Genomic DNA, 17,588 nt, shown 5'->3' on the forward strand with positions numbered 1-17,588 from the left:
TTTTTTTGTGCTGAATTATTCACATGGCCAACCAATAATCTCATAATCTGCTGTTTATCCGCTGTACTAAGGACAGGAAAATCGGAACTCTACAATAATTACTCTGTATGAGGTTCTATGGTGTAATGGTTAGCACTCAGGACTCTGAATCCTGCGATCCGAGTTCAAATCTCGGTAGGACCTTCCATGATTTTGCAGTGACACACTCCTCCCCTGTCAACTTTAAAATAGTTGTGCGTGAAAGAAACAAGTGGGTGGGAGTCGATAAGCACTCTTGTTACGCACAAATGGTTAGCCTACGGTAAATGCATACTATGAGTCCCTGGTACGTTTTTTAATTGAAAACTTGCTGCCCCACAAAGAACTGACAATGTTTCATATTTTGTTCACACTCGTCACTTCATTCGTGTTGGAAATATGTGGATTTCCAAGTGGATGCATGGTAGGGTAGCCCAGTTGATACCGTTTCTGGCCAGAAAATATTTGATCTGTTTTTCCGGTGAACCAAGGACAGTAAAATCTGAACCCGTCACAGAGTATTGAGTACAGGGTTCTATGCTGTAAAGGTTATCACTCAGGACTCTGAATCCTACAATCCGAGTTTAAATCTTGGACGATCCTACCATGTCAATTAATTTGCCTCGTGGAACTAGAATATAGCTGTCCAAATATTGTTGTCAGTTGAAAGTATTTGCAACACGTGAAGGAACGACAGTCCGCTGTTGCAAATTAAACGCAGATTTTTTTTTTCAATTTCCATTTGGATTTAGAATATGGTTCTATGGTGTAATGTTTAGCACTCTGGACTTTGAATCCAGTGATCCGAGTTCAAATCTCGGTAGAACCTTCCTGTTTTTTTGTGCTGAATTATTCACATGGCCAACCAATAATCTCATAATCTGCTGTTTATCCGGTGTAAAATGACAGGAAAATGGAACTCTACACTTATTACTCTGTAAGGGGTTCTATGGTGTAATGGTTAGCACTCAGGACTCTGAATCCTGCGATCCGAGTTCAAATCTCGGTAGGACCTACCTTGTTTATGCAGTGACACACTCCTCCCCTGTCAACTTTAAAAAAGTTGTGCGTGAAAGAAACAAGTGGGTGGGAGTCGATAAGCACTCTTGTTACGCACGAATGCCTAGCCTACGGTAAATGCATACTATGAGTCCCTGGTACGTTTTTTAATTGAAAACTTGCTGCCCCACAAAGAACTGACAATGTTTCATATTTTGTTCACACTCGTCACTTCATTCGTGTTGGAAATATGTGGATTTCCAAGTGGATGCATGGTAGGGTAGCCCAGTTGATACCGTTTCTGGCCAGAAAATATTTGATATTTTTTTCCGGTGAACCAAGGACAGTAAAATCTGAACCCGTCACAGAGTATTGAGAGTTCTATGCTGTAAAGGTTATCACTCAGGACTCTGAATCCTACAATCCGAGTTTAAATCTTGGACGATCCTACCATGTCAATTAATTTGCCTCGTGGAACTAGAATATAGCTGTCCAAATATTGTTGTCAGTTGAAAGTATTTGCAACACGTGAAGGAACGACAGTCCGCTGTTGCAAATTAAACGCAGATTTTTTTTTCAATTTCCATTTGGATTTAGAATATGGTTCTATGGTGTAATGGTTAGCACTCTGGACTTTGAATCCAGTGATCCGAGTTCAAATCTCGGTAGAACCTTCCTGTTTTTTTGTGCTGAATTATTCACATGGCCAACCAATAATCTCATAATCTGCTGTTTATCCGGTGTACTAAGGACAGGAAAATCGGAACTCTACAATAATTACTCTGTATGAGGTTCTATGGTGTAATGGTTAGCACTCAGGACTCTGAATCCTGCAATCCGAGTTCAAATCTCGGTAGGACCTTCCATGATTTTGCAGTGACACACTCCTCCCATGTCAACTTTAAAATAGTTGTGCGTGAAAGAAACAAGTGGGTGGGAGTCGATAAGCACTCTTGTTACGCACAAATGGTTAGCCTACGGTAAATGCATACTATGAGTCCCTGGTACGTTTTTTAATTGAAAACTTGCTGCCCCACAAAGAACTGACAATGTTTCATATTTTGTTCACACTCGTCACTTACATTTACATTACATTTAAGTCATTTAGCAGACGCTCTTATCCAGAGCGACTTACAAATTGGTGCATTCACCTTATGACATCCAGTGGGACAGTCACTTAACAATAGTGCATCTAAAACTTAGGGGGGGTGGGGTGAGAGGGATTACTTAACCTATCCTAGGTATTCCTTAAAGAGGTGGGGTTTCAGGTGTCTCCGGAAGGTGGTGATTGACTCCGCTGTCCTGGCGTCGTGAGGGAGTTTGTTCCACCATTGGGGGGCCAGGGCAGCGAACAGTTTTGACTGGGCTGAGCGGGAGCTGTACTTCCTCAGTGGTAGGGAGGCGAGCAGGCCAGAGGTGGATGAACCGTGATGGCGAGATCATGGAACGGGCAGTCCTTCCCCGGGAGGAAGAGCAGCTCCGTCTTGCCGAGGTTCAGCTTGAGGTGGTGATCCGTCATCCACACTGATATGTCTGCCAGACATGCAGAGATGCGGTCGCCACCTGGTCATCAGAAGGGGGAAAGGAGAAGATTAATTGTGTTCGTCTGCATAGCAATGATAAGAGAGACCATGTGAGATTATGACAGAGCCAAGTGACTTGGTGTATAGCGAGAATAGGAGAGGGCCAAGAACAGAGCCCTGGGGGACACCAGTGGTGAGAGCGCGTGGTGAGGAGACAGATTCTCGCCACGCCACCTGGTAGGAGCGACCTGTCAGGTAGGACGCAATCCAAGCGTGGGCCGCGCCGGAGATGCCCAACTCGGAGAGGGTGGAGAGGAGGATCTGATGGTTCACAGTTCGAAGGCAGCCGATAGATCTAGAAGGATGAGAGCAGAGGAGAGAGAGTTAGCTTTAGCAGTGCGGAGCGCCTCCGTGATACAGAGGAGAGCAGTCTCAGTTGAATGACTAGTCTTGAAACCTGACTGATTTGGATCAAGAAGGTCATTCAGAGAGAGATAGCGGGAGAGCTGGCCAAGGACGGCACGTTCAAGAGTTTTGAGAGAAAAGAAATTGAAGGGATACTGGTCTGTAATTGTTGACATCGGAGGGATCGAGTGTAGGTTTTTTCAGAAGGGGTGCAAGGTCTCAGCACTCAGGACTCTGAATCCTACAATCCGAGTTTAAATCTTGGACGATCCTACCATGTCAATTAATTTGCCTCGTGGAACTAGAATATAGCTGTCCAAATATTGTTGTCAGTTGAAAGTATTTACAACACGTGAAGGAACGACAGTCCGCTGTTGCAAATTAAACGCAGATTTTTTTTTTCAATTTCCATTTGGATTTAGAATATGGTTCTATGGTGTAATGTTTAGCACTCTGGACTTTGAATCCAGTGATCCGAGTTCAAATCTCGGTAGAACCTTCCTGTTTTTTTGTGCTGAATTATTCACATGGCCAACCAATAATCTCATAATCTGCTGTTTATCCGGTGTACTAAGGACAGGAAAATTGGAACTCTACACTTATTACTCTGTAAGTGGTTCTATGGTGTAATGGTTAGCACTCAGGACTCTGAATCCTGCGATCTGAGTTCAAATCTCAGTAGGACCTACCTTGTTTATGCAGTGACACACTCCTCCCCTGTCAACTTTAAAAAAGTTGTGCGTGAAAGAAACAAGTGGGTGGGAGTCGATAAGCACTCTTGTTACGCACAAATGGTTAGCCTACGGTAAATGCATACTATGAGTCCCTGGTACGTTTTTTAATTGAAAACTTGCTGCCCCACAAAGAACTGACAATGTTTCATATTTTGTTCACACTCGTCACTTCATTCGTGTTGGAAATATGTGGATTTCCAAGTGGATGCATGGTAGGGTAGCCCAGTTGATACCGTTTCTGGCCAGAAAATATTTGATCTGTTTTTCCGGTGAACCAAGGACAGTAAAATCTGAACCCGTCACAGAGTATTGAGTACAGGGTTCTATGCTGTAAAGGTTATCACTCAGGACTCTTAATCCTACAATCCGAGTTTAAATCTTGGACGATCCTACCATGTCAATTAATTTGCCTCGTGGAACTAGAATATAGCTGTCCAAATATTGTTGTCAGTTGAAAGTATTTGCAACACGTGAAGGAACGACAGTCCGCTGTTGCAAATTAAACGCAGATTTTTTTTTTTTTCAATTTCCATTTGGATTTAGAATATGGTTCTATGGTGTAATGTTTAGCACTCTGGACTTTGAATCCAGTGATCCGAGTTCAAATCTCGGTAGAACCTTCCTGTTTTTTTGTGCTGAATTATTCACATGGCCAACCAATAATCTCATAATCTGCTGTTTATCCGGTGTACTAAGGACAGGAAAATTGGAACTCTACACTTATTACTCTGTAAGGGGTTCTATGGTGTAATGGTTAGCACTCAGGACTCTGAATCCTGCGATCTGAGTTCAAATCTCGGTAGGACCTACCTTGTTTATGCAGTGACACACTCCTCCCCTGTCAACTTTAAAAAGTTGTGCGTGAAAGAAACAAGTGGGTGGGAGTCGATAAGCACTCTTGTTACGCACAAATGGTTAGCCTACGGTAAATGCATACTATGAGTCCCTGGTACGTTTTTTAATTGAAAACTTGCTGCCCCACAAAGAACTGACAATGTTTCATATTTTGTTCACACTCGTCACTTCATTCGTGTTGGAAATATGTGGATTTCCAAGTGGATGCATGGTAGGGTAGCCCAGTTGATACCGTTTCTGGCCAGAAAATATTTGATCTGTTTTTCCGGTGAACCAAGGACAGTAAAATCTGAACCCGTCACAGAGTATTGAGTACAGGGTTCTATGCTGTAAAGGTTATCACTCAGGACTCTTAATCCTACAATCCGAGTTTAAATCTTGGACGATCCTACCATGTCAATTAATTTGCCTCGTGGAACTAGAATATAGCTGTCCAAATATTGTTGTCAGTTGAAAGTATTTGCAACACGTGAAGGAACGACAGTCCGCTGTTGCAAATTAAACGCAGATTTTTTTTTCAATTTCCATTTGGATTTAGAATATGGTTCTATGGTGTAATGTTTAGCACTCTGGACTTTGAATCCAGTGATCCGAGTTCAAATCTCGGTAGAACCTTCCTGTTTTTTTGTGCTGAATTATTCACATGGCCAACCAATAATCTCATAATCTGCTGTTTATCCGGTGTAAAAATGACAGGAAAATTGGAACTCTACACTTATTACTCTGTAAGGGGTTCTATGCTGTAAAGGTTATCACTCAGGACTCTGAATCCTACAATCCGAGTTTAAATCTTGGACGATCCTACCATGTCAATTAATTTGCCTCGTGGAACTAGAATATAGCTGTCCAAATATTGTTGTCAGTTGAAAGTATTTGCAACACGTGAAGGAACGACAGTCCGCTGTTGCAAATTAAACGCAGATTTTTTTTTTCAATTTCCATTTGGACTTATAATATGGTTCTATGGTGTAATGGTTAGCACTCTGGACTTTGAATCCAGTGATCCGAGTTCAAATCTCGGTAGAACCTTCCTGTTTTTTTGTGCTGAATTATTCACATGGCCAACCAATAATCTCATAATCTGCTGTTTATCCGCTGTACTAAGGACAGGAAAATCGGAACTCTACAATAATTACTCTGTATGAGGTTCTATGGTGTAATGGTTAGCACTCAGGACTCTGAATCCTGCGATCTGAGTTCAAATCTCGGTAGGACCTTCCTTGATTTTGCAGTGACACACTCCTCCCCTGTCAACTTTAAAATAGTTGTGCGTGAAAGAAACAAGTGGGTGGGAGTCGATAAGCACTCTTGTTACGCACAAATGGTTAGCCTACGGTAAATGCATACTATGAGTCCCTGGTACGTTTTTAATTGAAAACTTGCTGCCCCACAAAGAACTGACAATGTTTCATATTTTGTTCACACTCGTCACTTCATTCGTGTTGGAAATATGTGGATTTCCAAGTGGATGCATGGTAGGGTAGCCCAGTTGATACCGTTTCTGGCCAGAAAATATTTGATCTGTTTTTCCGGTGAACCAAGGACAGTAAAATCTGAACCCGTCACAGAGTATTGAGTACAGGGTTCTATGCTGTAAAGGTTATCACTCAGGACTCTTAATCCTACAATCCGAGTTTAAATCTTGGACGATCCTACCATGTCAATTAATTTGCCTCGTGGAACTAGAATATAGCTGTCCAAATATTGTTGTCAGTTGAAAGTATTTGCAACACGTGAAGGAACGACAGTCCGCTGTTGCAAATTAAACGCAGATTTTTTTTTTCAATTTCCATTTGGACTTATAATATGGTTCTATGGTGTAATGTTTAGCACTCTGGACTTTGAATCCAGTGATCCGAGTTCAAATCTCGGTAGAACCTTCCTGTTTTTTTGTGCTGAATTATTCACATGGCCAACCAATAATCTCATAATCTGCTGTTTATCCGCTGTACTAAGGACAGGAAAATCGGAACTCTACAATAATTACTCTGTATGAGGTTCTATGGTGTAATGGTTAGCACTCAGGACTCTGAATCCTGCGATCCGAGTTCAAATCTCGGTAGGACCTACCTTGCTTTTGCAATGACACACTCCTCCCCTGTCAACTTTAAAATAGTTGTGCGTGAAAGAAACAAGTGGGTGGGAGTCGATAAGCACTCTTGTTACGCACAAATGGTTAGCCTACGGTAAATGCATACTATGAGTCCCTGGTACGTTTTTTAATTGAAAACTTGCTGCCCCACAAAGAACTGACAATGTTTCATATTTTGTTCACACTCGTCTTCATTCGTGTTGGAAATATGTGGATTTCCAAGTGGATGCATGGTAGGGTAGCCCAGTTGATACCGTTTCTGGCCAGAAAATATTTGATCTGTTTTTCCGGTGAACCAAGGACAGTAAAATCTGAACCCGTCACAGAGTATTGAGTTCTATGCTGTAAAGGTTATCACTCAGGACTCTGAATCCTACAATCCGAGTTTAAATCTTGGACGATCCTACCATGTCAATTAATTTGCCTCGTGGAACTAGAATATAGCTGTCCAAATATTGTTGTCAGTTGAAAGTATTTGCAACACGTGAAGGAACGACAGTCCGCTGTTGCAAATTAAACGCAGATTTTTTTTTTCAATTTCCATTTGGATTTAGAATATGGTTCTATGGTGTAATGTTTAGCACTCTGGACTTTGAATCCAGTGATCCGAGTTCAAATCTCGGTAGAACCTTCCCTTTTTTGTGCTGAATTATTCACATGGCCAACCAATAATCTCATAATCTGCTGTTTATCCGGTGTACTAAGGACAGGAAAATGGAACTCTACAATAATTACTCTGTAAGAGGTTCTATGGTGTAATGGTTAGCACTCAGGACTCTGAATCCTGCGATCTGAGTTCAAATCTCAGTAGGACCTACCTTGTTTATGCAGTGACACACTCCTCCCCTGTCAACTTTAAAATAGTTGTGCGTGAAAGAAACAAGTGGGTGGGAGTCGATAAGCACTCTTGTTACGCACAAATGGTTAGCCTACGGTAAATGCATACTATGAGTCCCTGGTACGTATTTTAATTGAAAACTTGCTGCCCCACAAAGAACTGACAATGTTTCATATTTTGTTCACACTCGTCACTTCATTCGTGTTGGAAATATGTGGATTTCCAAGTGGATGCATGGTAGGGTAGCCCAGTTGATACCGTTTCTGGCCAGAAAATATTTGATATTTTTTTCCGGTGAACCAAGGACAGTAAAATCTGAACCCGTCACAGAGTATTGAGTACAGGGTTCTATGCTGTAAAGGTTATCACTCAGGACTCTTAATCCTACAATCCGAGTTTAAATCTTGGACGATCCTACCATGTCAATTAATTTGCCTCGTGGAACTAGAATATAGCTGTCCAAATATTGTTGTCAGTTGAAAGTATTTGCAACACGTGAAGGAACGACAGTCCGCTGTTGCAAATTAAACGCAGATTTTTTTTTTCAATTTCCATTTGGATTTATAATATGGTTCTATGGTGTAATGTTTAGCACTCTGGACTTTGAATCCAGTGATCCGAGTTCAAATCTCGGTAGAACCTTCCTGTTTTTTTGTGCTGAATTATTCACATGGCCAACCAATAATCTCATAATCTGCTGTTTATCCGCTGTACTAAGGACAGGAAAATTGGAACTCTACAATAATTACTCTGTATGAGGTTCTATGGTGTAATGGTTAGCACTCAGGACTCTGAATCCTGCGATCTGAGTTCAAATCTCGGTAGGACCTTCCATGATTTTGCAGTACACTCCTCCCCTGTCAACTTTAAAATAGTTGTGCGTGAAAGAAACAAGTGGGTGGGAGTCGATAAGCACTCTTGTTACGCACAAATGGTTAGCCTACGGTAAATGCATACTATGAGTCCCTGGTACGTTTTTTAATTGAAAACTTGCTGCCCCACAAAGAACTGACAATGTTTCATATTTTGTTCACACTCGTCACTTCATTCGTGTTGGAAATATGTGGATTTCCAAGTGGATGCATGGTAGGGTAGCCCAGTTGATACCGTTTCTGGCCAGAAAATATTTGATCTGTTTTTCCGGTGAACCAAGGACAGTAAAATCTGAACCCGTCACAGAGTATTGAGTACAGGGTTCTATGCTGTAAAGGTTATCACTCAGGACTCTTAATCCTACAATCCGAGTTTAAATCTTGGACGATCCTACCATGTCAATTAATTTGCCTCGTGGAACTAGAATATAGCTGTCCAAATATTGTTGTCAGTTGAAAGTATTTGCAACACGTGAAGGAACGACAGTCCGCTGTTGCAAATTAAACGCAGATTTTTTTTTTTCAATTTCCATTTGGATTTAGAATATGGTTCTATGGTGTAATGTTTAGCACTCTGGACTTTGAATCCAGTGATCCGAGTTCAAATCTCGGTAGAACCTTCCTGTTTTTTTGTGCTGAATTATTCACATGGCCAACCAATAATCTCATAATCTGCTGTTTATCCGGTGTAAAAATGACAGGAAAATTGGAACTCTACACTTATTACTCTGTAAGGGTTCTATGGTGTAATGGTTAGCACTCAGGACTCTGAATCCTGCGATCCGAGTTCAAATCTCGGTAGGACCTACCTTGTTTATGCAGTGACACACTCCTCCCCTGTCAACTTTAAAAAAGTTGTGCGTGAAAGAAACAAGTGGGTGGGAGTCGATAAGCACTCTTGTTACGCACGAATGCCTAGCCTACGGTAAATGCATACTATGAGTCCCTGGTACGTATTTTAATTGAAAACTTGCTGCCCCACAAAGAACTGACAATGTTTCATATTTTGTTCACACTCGTCACTTCATTCGTGTTGGAAATATGTGGATTTCCAAGTGGATGCATGGTAGGGTAGCCCAGTTGATACCGTTTCTGGCCAGAAAATATTTGATATTTTTTTCCGGTGAACCAAGGACAGTAAAATCTGAACCCGTCACAGAGTATTGAGTTCTATGCTGTAAAGGTTATCACTCAGGACTCTGAATCCTACAATCCGAGTTTAAATCTTGGACGATCCTACCATGTCAATTAATTTGCCTCGTGGAACTAGAATATAGCTGTCCAAATATTGTTGTCAGTTGAAAGTATTTGCAACACGTGAAGGAACGACAGTCCGCTGTTGCAAATTAAACGCAGATTTTTTTTTCAATTTCCATTTGGACTTATAATATGGTTCTATGGTGTAATGGTTAGCACTCTGGACTTTGAATCCAGTGATCCGAGTTCAAATCTCGGTAGAACCTTCCTGTTTTTTTGTGCTGAATTATTCACATGGCCAACCAATAATCTCATAATCTGCTGTTTATCCGCTGTACTAAGGACAGGAAAATCGGAACTCTACAATAATTACTCTGTATGAGGTTCTATGGTGTAATGGTTAGCACTCAGGACTCTGAATCCTGCGATCTGAGTTCAAATCTCAGTAGGACCTACCTTGTTTATGCAGTGACACACTCCTCCCCTGTCAACTTTAAAATACTTGTGCGTGAAAGAAACAAGTGGGTGGGAGTCGATAAGCACTCTTGTTACTCACGAATGGTTAGCCTACGGTAAATGCATACTATGAGTCCCTGGTACGTTTTTTAATTGAAAACTTGCTGCCCCACAAAGAACTGACAATGTTTCATATTTTGTTCACACTCATCACTTCATTCGTGTTGGAAATATGTGGATTTCCAAGTGGATGCATGGTAGGGTAGCCCAGTTGATACCGTTTCTGGCCAGAAAATATTTGATCTGTTTTTCCGGTGAACCAAGGACAGTAAAATCTGAACCCGTCACAGAGTATTGAGTTCTATGCTGTAAAGGTTATCACTCAGGACTCTGAATCCTACAATCCGAGTTTAAATCTTGGACGATCCTACCATGTCAATTAATTTGCCTCGTGGAACTAGAATATAGCTGTCCAAATATTGTTGTCAGTTGAAAGTATTTGCAACACGTGAAGGAACGACAGTCCGCTGTTGCAAATTAAACGCAGATTTTTTTTTTCAATTTCCATTTGGACTTATAATATGGTTCTATGGTGTAATGGTTAGCACTCTGGACTTTGAATCCAGTGATCCGAGTTCAAATCTCGGTAGAACCTTCCTGTTTTTTTGTGCTGAATTATTCACATGGCCAACCAATAATCTCATAATCTGCTGTTTATCCGCTGTACTAAGGACAGGAAAATCGGAACTCTACAATAATTACTCTGTATGAGGTTCTATGGTGTAATGGTTAGCACTCAGGACTCTGAATCCTGCGATCTGAGTTCAAATCTCGGTAGGACCTTCCATGATTTTGCAGTGACACACTCCTCCCCTGTCAACTTTAAAATAGTTGTGCGTGAAAGAAACAAGTGGGTGGGAGTCGATAAGCACTCTTGTTACGCACAAATGGTTAGCCTACGGTAAATGCATACTATTAGTCCCTGGTACGTTTTTTAATTGAAAACTTGCTGCCCCACAAAGAACTGACAATGTTTCATATTTTGTTCACACTCGTCACTTCATTCGTGTTGGAAATATGTGGATTTCCAAGTGGATGCATGGTAGGGTAGCCCAGTTGATACCGTTTCTGGCCAGAAAATATTTGATCTGTTTTTCCGGTGAACCAAGGACAGTAAAATCTGAACCCGTCACAGAGTATTGAGTACAGGGTTCTATGCTGTAAAGGTTATCACTCAGGACTCTGAATCCTACAATCCGAGTTTAAATCTTGGACGATCCTACCATGTCAATTAATTTGCCTCGTGGAACTAGAATATAGCTGTCCAAATATTGTTGTCAGTTGAAAGTATTTGCAACACGTGAAGGAACGACAGTCCGCTGTTGCAAATTAAACGCAGATTTTTTTTTTTCAATTTCCATTTGGATTTAGAATATGGTTCTATGGTGTAATGTTTAGCACTCTGGACTTTGAATCCAGTGATCCGAGTTCAAATCTCGGTAGAACCTTCCTGTTTTTTTGTGCTGAATTATTCACATGGCCAACCAATAATCTCATAATCTGCTGTTTATCCGTGTAAAACTAAGGACAGGAAAATTGGAACTCTACAATAATTACTCTGTAAGGGGTTCTATGGTGTAATGGTTAGCACTCAGGACTCTGAATCCTGCGATCCGAGTTCAAATCTCGGTAGGACCTACCTTGTTTATGCAGTGACACACTCCTCCCCTGTCAACTTTAAAAAATTGTGCGTGAAAGAAACAAGTGGGTGGGAGTCGTTAAGCACTCTTGTTACGCACGAATGGTTAGCCTACGGTAAATGCATACTATGAGTCCCTGGTATGTTTTTTAATTGAAAACTTGCTGCCCCACAAAGAACTGACAATGTTTCATATTTTGTTCACACTCGTCACTTCATTCGTGTTGGAAATATGTGGATTTCCAAGTGGATGCATGGTAGGGTAGCCCAGTTGATACCGTTTCTGGCCAGAAAATATTTGATCTGTTTTTCCGGTGAACCAAGGACAGTAAAATCTGAACCCGTCACAGAGTATTGAGTTCTATGCTGTAAAGGTTATCACTCAGGACTCTGAATCCTACAATCCGAGTTTAAATCTTGGACGATCCTACCATGTCAATTAATTTGCCTCGTGGAACTAGAATATAGCTGTCCAAATATTGTTGTCAGTTGAAAGTATTTGCAACACGTGAAGGAACGACAGTCCGCTGTTGCAAATTAAACGCAGATTTTTTTTTCAATTTCCATTTGGACTTATAATATGGTTCTATGGTGTAATGGTTAGCACTCTGGACTTTGAATCCAGTGATCCGAGTTCAAATCTCGGTAGAACCTTCCTGTTTTTTTGTGCTGAATTATTCACATGGCCAACCAATAATCTCATAATCTGCTGTTTATCCGCTGTACTAAGGACAGGAAAATCGGAACTCTACAATAATTACTCTGTATGAGGTTCTATGGTGTAATGGTTAGCACTCAGGACTCTGAATCCTGCGATCTGAGTTCAAATCTCGGTAGGACCTACCTTGTTTATGCAGTGACACACTCCTCCCCTGTCAACTTTAAAATAGTTGTGCGTGAAAGAAACAAGTGGGTGGGAGTCGATAAGCACTCTTGTTACGCACAAATGGTTAGCCTACGGTAAATGCATACTATGAGTCCCTGGTACGTTTTTTAATTGAAAACTTGCTGCCCCACAAAGAACTGACAATGTTTCATATTTTGTTCACACTCGTCACTTCATTCGTGTTGGAAATATGTGGATTTCCAAGTGGATGCATGGTAGGGTAGCCCAGTTGATACCGTTTCTGGCCAGAAAATATTTGATCTGTTTTTTTTTTTTTTCCGGTGAACCAAGGACAGTAAAATCTGAACCCGTCACAGAGTATTGAGTTCTATGCTGTAAAGGTTATCACTCAGGACTCTGAATCCTACAATCCGAGTTTAAATCTTGGACGATCCTACCATGTCAATTAATTTGCCTCGTGGAACTAGAATATAGCTGTCCAAATATTGTTGTCAGTTGAAAGTATTTGCAACACGTGAAGGAACGACAGTCCGCTGTTGCAAATTAAACGCAGATTTTTTTTTTTTCAATTTCCATTTGGACTTATAATATGGTTCTATGGTGTAATGGTTAGCACTCTGGACTTTGAATCCAGTGATCCGAGTTCAAATCTCGGTAGAACCTTCCTGTTTTTTTGTGCTGAATTATTCACATGGCCAACCAATAATCTCATAATCTGCTGTTTATCCGCTGTACTAAGGACAGGAAAATCGGAACTCTACAATAATTACTCTGTATGAGGTTCTATGTGTAATGGTTAGCACTCAGGACTCTGAATCCTGCGATCCGAGTTCAAATCTCGGTAGGACCTTCCATGATTTTGCAGTGACACACTCCTCCCCTGTCAACTTTAAAATAGTTGTGCGTGAAAGAAACAAGTGGGTGGGAGTCGATAAGCACTCTTGTTACGCACAAATGGTTAGCCTACGGTAAATGCATACTATTAGTCCCTGGTACGTTTTTTAATTGAAAACTTGCTGCCCCACAAAGAACTGACAATGTTTCATATTTTGTTCACACTCGTCACTTCATTCGTGTTGGAAATATGTGGATTTCCAAGTGGATGCATGGTAGGGTAGCCCAGTTGATACCGTTTCTGGCCAGAAAATATTTGATCTGTTTTTCCGGTGAACCAAGGACAGTAAAATCTGAAACCGTCACAGAGTATTGAGTTCCAAGTGGATGCATGGTAGGGTAGCCCAGTTGATACCGTTTCTGGCCAGAAAATATTTGATTTTTTTTTCCGGTGAACCAAGGACAGTAAAATCTGAACCCGTCACAGAGTATTGAGTTCTATGCTGTAAAGGTTATCACTCAGGACTCTGAATCCTACAATCCGAGTTTAAATCTTGGACGATCCTACCATGTCAATTAATTTGCCTCGTGGAACTAGAATATAGCTGTCCAAATATTGTTGTCAGTTGAAAGTATTTGCAACATGTGAAGGAACGACAGTCCGCTGTTGAAAATTAAACGCAGGATTTTTTTTTTCAATTTCCTTTGGATTTAGAATATTGTTCTATGGTGTAATGGTTAGCAGTCTGTACTTTGAATCCAGTGATCCGAGTTCAAAACTCGGTAGAACCTTCCTGTTTTTTTGTGCTGAATTATTCACATGGCCAACCAATAATCTCATAATCTGCTGTTTATCCGGTGTACTAAGGACAGGAAAATTGGAACTCTACAATAATTACTCTGTATGGGGTTCTATGGTTTAATGGTTAGCACTCAGGACTCTGAATCCTGCGATCTGAATTCAAATCTCAGTAGGACCTACCTTGTTTATCAGTTACACACTCCTCCCCTGCCAACTTTAAAATACTTGTGCGTGAAAGAAACAAGTGGGTGGGAGTCGATAAGCACTCTTGTTACGCACAAAATGGTTAGCCTACGGTAAATGCATACTATGAGTCCCTGGTACGTTTTTTAATTGAAAACTTGCTGCCCCACAAAGAACTGACAATGTTTCATATTTTGTTCACACTCGTCACTTCATTCGTGTTGGAAATATGTGGATTTCCAAGTGGATGCATGGTAGGGTAGCCCAGTTGATACCGTTTCTGGCCAGAAAATATTTGATTTTTTTTTCCGGTGAACCAAGGACAGTAAAATCTGAACCCGTCACAGAGTATTGAGTTCTATGCTGTAAAGGTTATCACTCAGGACTCTGAATCCTACAATCCGAGTTTAAATCTTGGACGATCCTACCATGTCAATTAATTTGCCTCGTGGAACAAGAATATAGCTGTCCAAATATTGTTGTCAGTTGAAAGTATTTGCAACACGTGAAGGAACGACAGTCCGCTGTTGCAAATTAAACGCAGATTTTTTTTTTCAATTTCCATTTGGACTTATAATATGGTTCTATGGTGTAATGGTTAGCACTCTGGACTTTGAATCCAGTGATCCGAGTTCAAATCTCGGTAGAACCTTCCTGTTTTTTTGTGCTGAATTATTCACATGGCCAACCAATAATCTCATAATCTGCTGTTTATCCGCTGTACTAAGGACAGGAAAATTGGAACTCTACAATAATTACTCTGTATGGGTTCTATGGTTTAATGGTTAGCACTCAGGACTCTGAATCCTGCGATCTGAATTCAAATCTCAGTAGGACCTACCTTGTTTATCAGTTACACACTCCTCCCCTGCCAACTTTAAAATACTTGTGCGTGAAAGAAACAAGTGGGTGGGAGTCGATAAGCACTCTTGTTACTCACGAATGGTTAGCCTACGGTAAATGCATACTATGAGTCCCTGGTACGTTTTTTAATTGAAAACTTGCTGCCCCACAAAGAACTGACAATGTTTCATATTTTGTTCACACTCATCACTTCATTCGTGTTGGAAATATATGGATTTCCAAGTGGATGCATGGTAGGGTAGCCCAGTTGATATCGTTTCTGGCCAGAAAATATTTGATCTGTTTTTCCGGTGAACCAAGGACAGTAAAATCTGAACCCGTCACAGAGTATTGAGTTCTATGCTGTAAAGGTTATCACTCAGGACTCTGAATCCTACAATCCAAGTTTAAATCTTGGACGATCCTACCATGTCAATTAATTTGCATCGTGGAACTAGAATATAGCTGTCCAAATATTGTTGTCAGTTGAAAGTATTTGCAACACGTGAAGGAACGACAGTCCGCTGTTGCAAATTAAACGCAGATTTTTTTTTTCAATTTCCATTTGGATTTAGAATATGGTTCTATGGTGTAATGTTTAGCACTCTGGACTTTAAATCCAGTGATCCGAGTTCAAATCTCGGTAGAACCTTCCTGTTTTTTTGTGCTGAATTATTCACATGGCCAACCAATAATCTCATAATCTGCTGTCTATCCGGTGTACTAAGGACAGGAAAATTGGAACTCTACAATTATTACTCTGTAAGGGGTTCTATGGTGTAATGGTTAGCACTCAGGACTCTGAATCCTGCGATCCGAGTTCAAATCTCGGTAGGACCTACCTTGTTTATGCAGTGACACACTCCTCACCTGTCAACTTTAAAAAATTGTGCGTGAAAGAAACAAGTAGGTGGGAGTCGTTAAGCACTCTTGTTACGCACAAATGTTTAGCCTACGGTAAATGCATACTATGAGTCCCTGGTACGTTTTTTAATTGAAAACTTGCTGCCCCACAAAGAACTGACAATGTTTCATATTTTGTTCACACTCGTCACTTCATTCGTGTTGGAAATATGTGGATTTCCAAGTGGATGCATGGTAGGGTAGCCCAGTTGATACCGTTTCTGGCCAGAAAATATTTGATCTGTTTTTCCGGTGAACCAAGGACAGTAAAATCTGAACCCGTCACAGAGTATTGAGTTCTATGCTGTAAAGGTTATCACTCAGGACTCTGAATCCTACAATCCGAGTTTAAATCTTGGACGATCCTACCATGTCAATTAATTTGCCTCGTGGAACTAGAATATAGCTGTCCAAATATTGTTGTCAGTTGAAAGTATTTGCAACACGTGAAGGAACGACAGTCCGCTGTTGCAAATTAAACGCAGATTTTTTTTTCAATTTCCATTTGGACTTATAATATGGTTCTATGGTGTAATGGTTAGCACTCTGGACTTTGAATCCAGTGATCCGAGTTCAAATCTCGGTAGAACCTTCCTGTTTTTTTGTGCTGAATTATTCACATGGCCAACCAATAATCTCATAATCTGCTGTTTATCCGCTGTACTAAGGACAGGAAAATCGGAACTCTACAATAATTACTCTGTATGAGGTTCTATGGTGTAATGGTTAGCACTCAGGACTCTGAATCCTGCGATCCGAGTTCAAATCTCGGTAGGACCTTCCATGATTTTGCAGTGACACACTCCTCCCCTGTCAACTTTAAAATAGTTGTGCGTGAAAGAAACAAGTGGGTGGGAGTCGATAAGCACTCTTGTTACGCACAAATGGTTAGCCTACGGTAAATGCATACTATTAGTCCCTGGTACGTTTTTTTAATTGAAAACTTGCTGCCCCACAAAGAACTGACAATGTTTCATATTTTGTTCACACTCGTCACTTCATTCGTGTTGGAAATATGTGGATTTCCAAGTGGATGCATGGTAGGGTAGCCCAGTTGATACCGTTTCTGGCCAGAAAATATTTGATCTGTTTTTCCGGTGAACCAAGGACAGTAAAATCTGAAACCGTCACAGAGTATTGAGTTCCAAGTGGATGCATGGTAGGGTAGCCCAGTTGATACCGTTTCTGGCCAGAAAATATTTGTCCGTGAACCAAGGACAGTAAAATCTGAACCCGTCACAGAGTATTGAGTTCTATGCTGTAAAGGTTATCACTCAGGACTCTGAATCCTACAATCCGAGTTTAAATCTTGGACGATCCTACCATGTCAATTAATTTGCCTCGTGGAACTAGAATATAGCTGTCCAAATATTGTTGTCAGTTGAAAGTATTTGCAACACGTGAAGGAACGACAGTCCGCTGTTGAAAATTAAACGCAGGATTTTTTTTTCAATTTCATTGCAGATTTAGAATATGGTTCTATGGTGT

The 17,588-nt window shown here is 40.8% G+C and overlaps 33 non-coding genes across 33 annotated transcripts; all 33 read left to right on the forward strand.

Moving 5' to 3' along the window:
• Window positions 1–111: 111 nt before the first annotated feature.
• trnaq-cug lies at window positions 112–183 on the forward strand. The gene has a single exon. It is a non-coding gene; the product is annotated as a tRNA-Gln (tRNA).
• Window positions 184–775: 592 nt separating this feature from the next.
• On the forward strand, window positions 776–847 carry trnaq-uug. Its single transcript has one exon. It is a non-coding gene; the product is annotated as a tRNA-Gln (tRNA).
• A 114-nt stretch (window positions 848–961) lies between these two features.
• trnaq-cug lies at window positions 962–1,033 on the forward strand. The gene has a single exon. It is a non-coding gene; the product is annotated as a tRNA-Gln (tRNA).
• A 586-nt stretch (window positions 1,034–1,619) lies between these two features.
• On the forward strand, window positions 1,620–1,691 carry trnaq-uug. Its single transcript has one exon. It is a non-coding gene; the product is annotated as a tRNA-Gln (tRNA).
• Window positions 1,692–1,807: 116 nt separating this feature from the next.
• Window positions 1,808–1,879, forward strand: trnaq-cug. Its single transcript has one exon. It is a non-coding gene; the product is annotated as a tRNA-Gln (tRNA).
• A 1,493-nt stretch (window positions 1,880–3,372) lies between these two features.
• On the forward strand, window positions 3,373–3,444 carry trnaq-uug. Its single transcript has one exon. It is a non-coding gene; the product is annotated as a tRNA-Gln (tRNA).
• Window positions 3,445–3,560: 116 nt separating this feature from the next.
• On the forward strand, window positions 3,561–3,632 carry trnaq-cug. The gene has a single exon. It is a non-coding gene; the product is annotated as a tRNA-Gln (tRNA).
• Window positions 3,633–4,227: 595 nt separating this feature from the next.
• trnaq-uug lies at window positions 4,228–4,299 on the forward strand. The gene has a single exon. It is a non-coding gene; the product is annotated as a tRNA-Gln (tRNA).
• Window positions 4,300–4,415: 116 nt separating this feature from the next.
• On the forward strand, window positions 4,416–4,487 carry trnaq-cug. Its single transcript has one exon. It is a non-coding gene; the product is annotated as a tRNA-Gln (tRNA).
• Window positions 4,488–5,077: 590 nt separating this feature from the next.
• trnaq-uug lies at window positions 5,078–5,149 on the forward strand. Its single transcript has one exon. It is a non-coding gene; the product is annotated as a tRNA-Gln (tRNA).
• Window positions 5,150–5,491: 342 nt separating this feature from the next.
• On the forward strand, window positions 5,492–5,563 carry trnaq-uug. The gene has a single exon. It is a non-coding gene; the product is annotated as a tRNA-Gln (tRNA).
• A 116-nt stretch (window positions 5,564–5,679) lies between these two features.
• On the forward strand, window positions 5,680–5,751 carry trnaq-cug. The gene has a single exon. It is a non-coding gene; the product is annotated as a tRNA-Gln (tRNA).
• Window positions 5,752–6,342: 591 nt separating this feature from the next.
• trnaq-uug lies at window positions 6,343–6,414 on the forward strand. Its single transcript has one exon. It is a non-coding gene; the product is annotated as a tRNA-Gln (tRNA).
• A 116-nt stretch (window positions 6,415–6,530) lies between these two features.
• Window positions 6,531–6,602, forward strand: trnaq-cug. The gene has a single exon. It is a non-coding gene; the product is annotated as a tRNA-Gln (tRNA).
• Window positions 6,603–7,185: 583 nt separating this feature from the next.
• Window positions 7,186–7,257, forward strand: trnaq-uug. Its single transcript has one exon. It is a non-coding gene; the product is annotated as a tRNA-Gln (tRNA).
• Window positions 7,258–7,370: 113 nt separating this feature from the next.
• trnaq-cug lies at window positions 7,371–7,442 on the forward strand. The gene has a single exon. It is a non-coding gene; the product is annotated as a tRNA-Gln (tRNA).
• Window positions 7,443–8,034: 592 nt separating this feature from the next.
• trnaq-uug lies at window positions 8,035–8,106 on the forward strand. The gene has a single exon. It is a non-coding gene; the product is annotated as a tRNA-Gln (tRNA).
• Window positions 8,107–8,222: 116 nt separating this feature from the next.
• trnaq-cug lies at window positions 8,223–8,294 on the forward strand. Its single transcript has one exon. It is a non-coding gene; the product is annotated as a tRNA-Gln (tRNA).
• A 590-nt stretch (window positions 8,295–8,884) lies between these two features.
• On the forward strand, window positions 8,885–8,956 carry trnaq-uug. Its single transcript has one exon. It is a non-coding gene; the product is annotated as a tRNA-Gln (tRNA).
• A 115-nt stretch (window positions 8,957–9,071) lies between these two features.
• Window positions 9,072–9,143, forward strand: trnaq-cug. Its single transcript has one exon. It is a non-coding gene; the product is annotated as a tRNA-Gln (tRNA).
• A 584-nt stretch (window positions 9,144–9,727) lies between these two features.
• Window positions 9,728–9,799, forward strand: trnaq-uug. Its single transcript has one exon. It is a non-coding gene; the product is annotated as a tRNA-Gln (tRNA).
• Window positions 9,800–9,915: 116 nt separating this feature from the next.
• On the forward strand, window positions 9,916–9,987 carry trnaq-cug. Its single transcript has one exon. It is a non-coding gene; the product is annotated as a tRNA-Gln (tRNA).
• Window positions 9,988–10,572: 585 nt separating this feature from the next.
• On the forward strand, window positions 10,573–10,644 carry trnaq-uug. The gene has a single exon. It is a non-coding gene; the product is annotated as a tRNA-Gln (tRNA).
• Window positions 10,645–10,760: 116 nt separating this feature from the next.
• On the forward strand, window positions 10,761–10,832 carry trnaq-cug. Its single transcript has one exon. It is a non-coding gene; the product is annotated as a tRNA-Gln (tRNA).
• Window positions 10,833–11,425: 593 nt separating this feature from the next.
• On the forward strand, window positions 11,426–11,497 carry trnaq-uug. Its single transcript has one exon. It is a non-coding gene; the product is annotated as a tRNA-Gln (tRNA).
• A 118-nt stretch (window positions 11,498–11,615) lies between these two features.
• trnaq-cug lies at window positions 11,616–11,687 on the forward strand. Its single transcript has one exon. It is a non-coding gene; the product is annotated as a tRNA-Gln (tRNA).
• A 583-nt stretch (window positions 11,688–12,270) lies between these two features.
• On the forward strand, window positions 12,271–12,342 carry trnaq-uug. Its single transcript has one exon. It is a non-coding gene; the product is annotated as a tRNA-Gln (tRNA).
• A 116-nt stretch (window positions 12,343–12,458) lies between these two features.
• Window positions 12,459–12,530, forward strand: trnaq-cug. The gene has a single exon. It is a non-coding gene; the product is annotated as a tRNA-Gln (tRNA).
• Window positions 12,531–13,126: 596 nt separating this feature from the next.
• Window positions 13,127–13,198, forward strand: trnaq-uug. Its single transcript has one exon. It is a non-coding gene; the product is annotated as a tRNA-Gln (tRNA).
• A 1,736-nt stretch (window positions 13,199–14,934) lies between these two features.
• On the forward strand, window positions 14,935–15,006 carry trnaq-uug. The gene has a single exon. It is a non-coding gene; the product is annotated as a tRNA-Gln (tRNA).
• A 959-nt stretch (window positions 15,007–15,965) lies between these two features.
• Window positions 15,966–16,037, forward strand: trnaq-cug. The gene has a single exon. It is a non-coding gene; the product is annotated as a tRNA-Gln (tRNA).
• A 583-nt stretch (window positions 16,038–16,620) lies between these two features.
• On the forward strand, window positions 16,621–16,692 carry trnaq-uug. Its single transcript has one exon. It is a non-coding gene; the product is annotated as a tRNA-Gln (tRNA).
• A 116-nt stretch (window positions 16,693–16,808) lies between these two features.
• trnaq-cug lies at window positions 16,809–16,880 on the forward strand. Its single transcript has one exon. It is a non-coding gene; the product is annotated as a tRNA-Gln (tRNA).
• The last annotated feature ends 708 nt before the right edge of the window (window positions 16,881–17,588 follow it).

Source organism: Oncorhynchus gorbuscha, unplaced genomic scaffold (genome assembly GCF_021184085.1).
Source record: "Oncorhynchus gorbuscha isolate QuinsamMale2020 ecotype Even-year unplaced genomic scaffold, OgorEven_v1.0 Un_scaffold_2207, whole genome shotgun sequence".
Lineage (NCBI taxonomy): Eukaryota > Metazoa > Chordata > Actinopteri > Salmoniformes > Salmonidae > Oncorhynchus > Oncorhynchus gorbuscha.